The sequence below is a fragment of the Catharus ustulatus genome, chromosome 8 (assembly GCF_009819885.2).
Source record: "Catharus ustulatus isolate bCatUst1 chromosome 8, bCatUst1.pri.v2, whole genome shotgun sequence".
Taxonomy (NCBI): Eukaryota; Metazoa; Chordata; class Aves; order Passeriformes; family Turdidae; genus Catharus; species Catharus ustulatus.
In genome coordinates, this window is record NC_046228.1 from 27,310,789 (window position 1) to 27,318,439 (window position 7,651).

At 38.7% G+C, this 7,651-nt stretch overlaps 1 protein-coding gene across 1 annotated transcript in view; it reads left to right on the forward strand.

Annotated features, from left to right (window-relative positions):
• WAPL (WAPL cohesin release factor) overlaps positions 1–7,651 on the forward strand; it is a 137,288-nt gene that overhangs the window by 2,018 nt on the left and 127,619 nt on the right. Inside the window, exon 2 of the mRNA XM_033065626.1 lies at positions 3,895–4,022. The gene's annotated coding sequence lies outside the window, so the exon portion shown is untranslated. The remainder of the gene's footprint in view (positions 1–3,894; positions 4,023–7,651) is intronic.

Consider the following 7,651-nt stretch of genomic DNA (forward strand, 5'->3'; position numbering starts at 1 on the left):
TGGCTCACTCAGTGTGATTTGCTTTTGACCCATGAGTTTCATTCCAGCCTGGGCAATTTCCTTTACTGGAAAATTCAGATAGTTCTGTCAAGGGTTAATTTTTTGCAAGTCTTTCCCCCTGTCTTTTATCTTTTCTTCTAATCACAGTCTGATCTCCCCAACTGTTTGTATCAGCTGTTCAGCCTGAGATCAGTCTCAGAAACATTGTTTTCCTTATAAATAGGCCCCTCATTTTTCATAAATTTCTGCAGTATGGTTTCATGAGGTTTGTCAGGTACTTTAGTAGGCTGTCTGCAGCTTATTTGCAGTAATTTTAAACTGAAGGTGCAACCACCACAAATGGAAACTTAAAAGAATGACTGCTACCTAACCAGGCTGGCCTCCTTGAGTACTGAGGGGCTCCTCACCAATGATGATATTAGGAAAATTATCAAGTGAAGTACAGACATTGCAGCACAAAGTATGGATATGCTTTCTCCTGGGATAGTGCTTTTGACATCTCATCTCCCTCCCTGCCCAGCTGAAGGGATTCTGAGTTCAGAAATAAGCTAGTGATGAGTGTGGCTTTCTGAGAGCCCCTACTGAGGAACAAGTAACTGGGAAGAAGATACTGCCTTTGGTTTGGATGGGCTGTGTAGGTGTTTTTTCTCAGTAGCAACACTGATGTGACTGTTCAGACAGAAGTGCTAACATTCAGAGGAGTGCAGATTTGCACTGTCATTTACCCAGACTGTGACAGCTCCAGTAAATGAGGCCATTCCATTTGAGATTGCTTAGCAGTTCTGATTTTCCCAGTTCTTTGCACATGCTGTGTAAGGGGGCAGGAGAGTCACTGGTTTGTTCTTTCTATCACTGGCAAATAAATGGGCAATTTACAAAGCAACTCACAATTTTCACTTCCCTTCTGACAAAAGACTAGGAGGAATTTCTTTGAAATTAGGACTGTCCAGTTAACAGTCTTGTTCAGGTGGGATTGTGTTCTGGCATTGGTAAAAAAAAGCTGCCAAAGGAATCTAATACTTTGGATCTCTAAAATTATTTTGTTTTGCAGAAATTTTACAGAAAATCTTAGGAACATGTAGCAAGCACAGCTCAGATGAGGATCATATTTTTAGTGACTCTACTTTAGTAATTTTATCCTTGTAAGATAGAGATTAATCATTCCCATTTTCAATCTATAATAATTTTGCAGGCTTCCTAGTGTTGCCCACATATTAAGAGTAAACAAATATGCAAACAAAATAATAAAAAATGTGAAGCTGCTATATACAGTTCTATAGAACATTGTGAATTGCAATTTTGGAGTGTTGCTCAAACATGAAAAAGAAGGCTGTCCACATTATAACCTACTTGGACTGTTCCTGTCATTTCCCTGGGCTATATTATTAGCATAACATTCCTGGTATAGGATGAAAACAGAGTTATGGCAGTAGGTAATTCAAGAGGCATTAGGTAATTCAAGCAGGATGAACCCTAGAAATGCTGCTTGACTTAAAACTCTCACCACATTCATGCTAAATTTGGGCTAATCTGGCCCCAAAATGTCACAAATGTCTTGTGCACTGATTTTAGATAGAAGAAAAGCTGGAATTCTCTTAAAAATAATATTTTCTGTTATTATGGCTAAATAAATGTTGTCCTCTTAATTCTTACTCACTGTTTAACTGTAAATACTCAGCAGGCTCTGTATAAAGGGAAAGGGGAATCTCTTCCCACTTGTTTCCTTTGGTATTTCTCTGCATCTCTCCATTGAAGATTGATTAATCCATCATTGCATCTTTCTTACAATGGGCACTGTTCATCTTTTGTTTGAATATGCAAGACCTCCCTGAATTTGCCTTGCAGTACTCCAAGAGTGAGTGATACGACCTTTCACAGATATCTTGGGTACTGCACTAAATTGAATTGCCCAGCACACAGAAGTTAATGCCCTACTCTGGCTTAGAGTGTCTTTGATACTTACCACAAATCAGTGCCAATTGAGTAGCAGTCCTGTTCAGTTTGATTACTTGATGCCTTGAGCTGATGATTTTTTCAGTAGAGCCCATTGATTTATTGAAGCAGTTTTCATTGGGACATCTGAAAACTGGGATAAACTTTGCTGAGAAAACTGTGAGCTAAGTTTAACTTAGCTGCTGCTGGACCCTGGTGGTGGTATATGTTTTTCTTCAAAGGGTAGCATCTCGGTGCCCAACCTTGAAGAAAGATCAAGAGTGTCTTGATGATCAGCTGCTAAATAGACCAGACAGTAACTGAGCAATCAGCTCTGCCCTTGCACAATGTTTTCATGCAGTAAGCAGAGCGAGGACTAGTAAAAAAAGCCACCCCATGTCAAAAAAATGTTCAAGACCATATCTGTACAATCACAATAAGTAAAATAAATTTATTTTGTAGCTTTTTTTGAAGCTTAAGTAATTCAAAGTTTGTTTAGGGTCAGCTAAGCTTTCCAACTGAGTTTCAGTGGACTAGGGGAAGACAAGTGGGATACAAAATCAGATCCTATTGTATAAGTAACTTGTTTCAATTCCCCTATTGTTTAAAACAGTACCTGAGTTAACAAGAACAGATCTCCCAGACAAGTCGACAAGGATGTCTTATTCTTTATTCCTTTTTTATTATTTTGTTCTTCAGCCCTTTCCTTTACTTGCTGGATATAAGTTGTAGAGGGAACAGAATAAAAGTTTCAGTGATGAGCTTTTTTCTTCTTATGAGCTCTTTCAAGTTTAGATCAAGTAAACTACTAACAGTCAAATTTTACTGAATTCAAATAATTCTGCTGGAACCAAGCCACTAGCTCATGGAAGGAGGAAGCAGAGAAAGACAAGTGCCTGCAAGTTAGTCACATGTTGAAACAGAAACATGAAGGGATCCTCTTGACTTGTCAAATCAACCAACATTTTGAGTGTAATTTGGTGTAACTTGCACTGTATATGTAATAGCTGTGAGTGTTGCATTTGGAACTTCCAAAGATTTTCAGTTGTTGAAGTTCAATTGAATGTCCTTTGGACCATCAGAATTCTTTTTCAAATCCTTTCACTGTCTCCAGGCCTGAGCTACAAAACTGGAGAATAAATACTAGTATTGTGAAAATCTTAAGCAAGTAGTCACAAAGACACAAAAGGCTTAGTGGAGGATGTTGCTTTATTGCCACTGAACTTTTTGGTTTTTAGCTGAAAAATTCAGAACTGATCTATGATCCCCATGAAGTTGTTTAATTACCATGATTTTCTGTTCAGAGAATTCCCCTTAAGTAGTAGATGAGAAACCCAGTTCCCATCAGGGCACAATCCACCTTGTATATCAGGGTTCACTGAATCCTTTTGCCGTAAGTCTTAATGGTATCATGCCATTCCTACTTGTGTGGCTGTTCTGGTAAGACATCTGGCCTTGACCATGTTTTGGCTAAAGAAATGCCCTGATCCTTAACCCCAAATCCTGGGTTTCCCAGAAATGGCTTCCAGTGATGCTGGACAGTCAGCTGTGTTATTTTGAAAACTCCTGCAGTAATTTTATTTTTAAAAGCTGGAATTCAGGCAGCTCACACTGTTGCCATGTTCATTAACTGCTCTGAGAAACAATTGTCTTTGTACTATGACCTGTGAAAATGGAGCAGGTTCAGCTGTGATGGGCTCCTTCTATTTCAGGAAACAGCACAGTGAAGGGAAGCTGCAAGGTGCAGCTCTGTAACACCTGCTGTGGCCTCCTTAGCCCTGTCCTGAAGTGGAGTTTCACATCATGTTTCATGGAATTGACATAGTTTTAATTTCTCAGCTGAAAAAACTGGTATCTGCAGTGCCTAAAGAGAGCAGCTCTTTCTGTGTGAAACCTAATTCTCATCTAACTGAACATAATGATCCTGAACCTGAAAGGCTGGTGTGGCTTTTTCTTTTTCAGAGGAATGATTTTCAAAAGGAATCCATGCAGTGAATGTGATGAACCGCCAATCTGCCTGATGCTACTACCCCAACTCTGTCCTTCATCAGATTAAGTTCTCTTCTTGTCTCACTGCGCAGCAGCAGAAAGTGAGTTTTAACAAGTGCATCTGGAAAATAGCACTTTGAATAAGATCTGTCAATATACATTAAAGGTTCTGCCATGTGCTTCTTTTACTCAGAGGCTTCAGCTGAGGACAGCAGCATCAAAAGGATTCATATTTTAAAATCACAGTTGGAAGGTTATTATAAGCCTAGACTCCATCTGTTTACATGTTAAGGTGGAAGTATAAATAGTTCCTTTAAAAGCCAGGAGAGAGCTGTGTTTAATTAATGCTGGTTTTGCCACCTGAGGGCTTTGGGGCTGCTTGGAAGAGGGTACTAGAAGTGTAAACCACTAAAAATTAGAAGAGGATGGTGATACTGCTGGGAGGGCTTGAAAGCAGGACTGTCCATGGGATGAGTGTCAAGGAATGCTTGACTGTGGGACCTACAGGTAGAAGGGAGCTGAGTCCTGATCAAGAGATCAGGGTTTGAAAGGGAAGTGAGGGGACAAACAGCTATTTCTTAGCAGCTTCATGGAAAGGGTAAGCAAGGGCCTTCCCTCTGGCCCTGTGGGTTAACTAGAGAAGAGTTGATTGGTCCCTCTTTGCTGGAAGTAGGGAAAATGAGAAGAATCTCTGAGATGTGGACTGAGCTAAGCAGAATTTCTACAGTCTGCACAAGATAATGGAGCTGAGCAGTCACACTAAGAAGGAACTTGTAAGATTAGATCTGAAACTTTTTGTCAAAAAGAAAACCAATTTTTCTTTGTTTTCAAACTTCTCTTTCTTGTTTTCCTTTTTTTTTTTTTAAAGGTGAACTTGCATAGCATATCTAATATAGACAAATAAGAGGTATTACTGAAAACATTGTCATATGCTGTATTCTAGGGTTATGTATATACAACCATGACCAGTCTAGTGTATATTAATAATGCTGAGACTCTGATGAGAACTAATTTCCTTGAAGTCACAGGTCAGCACTGGACAGTTACCTTAGAGAGTCTGGCATGCTGTGATAATAGCCACATGCTTCAGCCACTAGAAATGCTTCTATAAGCTCTAAAGAGTATAGTCTTATTCTTGCTTCTTTCCTTCCTTTCCTGGCAAGCCTCACTTTATTAACAGTTCTTGGAGTTCAAGCTTTGATGAATTGCCCTATTTTAAATCCTTTGATATTAATGGAACTCTCTTGTGCATGAAAGTAGAAATTGGTCCTAAAAGTGTAACTCATGTCAGGACAGGGCAGAAACAATTGTCTGATATTCAGAGCAGGCTAAACCATACAGTGTTCTCTATTTTCATTCTAGGCAACATTCAGGGAAGTTTGTGGAAATCTTGTTGGTTTGATTTTGTAGTGCTTCACCCAGTTTATGTTACCCTTGATTCCTGGATGACACTGCTGGTCAAGGATTCCCTTCTTCTGTGAACAATTTCTCCCCCATTAACAGAGCAGAAAACCCTAAAAATGATTTTACCACCTGTTTGATTTTGCTCACTTCATATAGGGCTTTTGCTCAAAAACATCTACACAATTTTTCTTAGTTATAGCTTACCAATAAAATGCCTGATTCTACTTCACTCATGTTACCTGTAAACAACAACTGAAGTCTGTATGGTGGACATCAGTAAGTTATTTCTGTGGAGAAAAAGAATGGCTATGCACCCCTTATCCCCTTCAGCAACAATCTCTGTCTTTCATATGTGATAGTGTAGTTTAGATGTTTTGATAACTGTACAGTAAAGGAAGAAAATGTAAATGAAATAAATGGAAAAAAAAATTCAATTTCCGGTTGTGAATCTTGGAACAAACTGTAAAAGCTAGTTGAGAGTAGCCACACAATGATGAAGAGCATCTGATCTCTTTTTTACAGAAATACTTAGATATGAGAAGATTAGGTAATTTTCCCAAGGTCCACAGAAAATGTGGAAAAAAGAAAAAAACAGAATCTTGAAACTTCTTGAATCTTCAAACTTTTATTCATTTTTTCAGGACTGTCAATCTTCCTCTTGGTAAGGGTTTGCTATACCAAAGTGCTTGCTGCTTTCTACATCAAATTTGCAACTCACCTCATCTATCAGTATTAACCTTGGCTTTAAAAAATCTGAAACTTAGAAAAAATATTAATGTAAAGTTCCATGGCATTAGCAGCAAATAGTCTGGAAAAATATTTTAAGAATTCACTAACTTTTAGTACTGACCTAACATACCCTTAACTCCTTCATTTCACTTGTGTGTCCTGAGGGGTTGTGTAACTATTTATGCATATGAATAACTTTAGGCATCTGAAAAACTTAAAAAGAAAGCAGTTTTACCAGTTTTACAGCAAAGGGTGCATCTGAGTGTGTTTAATGCATCTTTGAAGTACTGAGGCTTTTGAAGGAAATACTATTTACATTAGAGGTACAGTCACTTTCTTTATAACCTTTCAGGCATGGCCCTTGTGTGGAAAGGTATAGATTTTCCTTTTTGTTTTTCCAGTCAGTGGAAAACATTGCGGAAATTGTAAGTATGCCCATAAGTGTCCCACAGCCTATTCAGGAAATGTTCTGTGGAACTGTCCTTTGGAGACCATGTGCTATACAATGATGTAGTCTCAAGACTTGTGGAAGTCACAGTGAAGTGTAAATGTTGAAGGAAATGAGCAATGACTTTGCTTTTACATTGTGGGTAAAACATGTCCCACAAAAATTCCCCTTGGCAAGTTATTTACATAGGTGTCACGTTTATTTTTTATGTGCATGATGAGCTTTACTCTCAGGTTATGTCTGTGCACTGGCACAGCTTAACCAGAGCTGCAGCTCTCTCTGCTCTACACCATACCTAAGGCTTGATTCAAACCTGATAAAGTTGCACATTCTACCTATCCTCCAAGCTACAGTCAGCATCAGAAGACCTACTTAGGCCATTTTTGCTGTGCTTCTGAGTCATAGATCTGGTGGATTATGACTAAGTATGGATTGCAGTAAGCCAAATAAAAGTGGATCTTATAAAGGTTCTCCCATATAAAGTCTCCTTGGCAAGGGTTGGTTAAGATTTTCCTGAAAGTAATCGAAAATCTCTTTGGTACTGAATCTACATAAATACAGGTGTTTGTGTAAGTTTAAAAAGCAAAAACAAAAATAACAACAAAAAACCCCCACCAAAACCAACCAACCAACCAAAAAACCCCCAACAAATCAACCCAACTCTCCCCCCAAAAAAGAACCAACAGAAAACCCCAACCAAACCAACCAAAAAAAAAAAAGTACAGAAGTGTAGGGAAGAAAATTTCACTCTGAAGAAGGGGTGAATCCCCTCCCATTTTTCCCACAGCCACTGGGGTAGTCCTATTATTTATCCCCAGTTGCAGGTGGATCTTAATTTTGAGACCAAATTTCATTGTCGAAAGAGTTTGTAGGGTAATATGCAAACCAACCACCATGAGTCTCTGTAGTCTAGTATCATGTGATTCTGACATCTCTGTGTTCAGTGAGTGAACATTTTTCTACACTGATGTGTCTCTTGCAGCTTTTTCTTTGCTCTGCAAGCTGGGTATGTAGAATTTCCGTGCTGTGTCTCCAGCAGAGCCCTGGTGCTGCCAGAACTGCTGTAAATAAAATAAGTGTTTTCCTACAGAACATAAACAAAATTTTTATAACTGGTTTGTATCAGACTGTTAAGCTGGATTTGCTGTG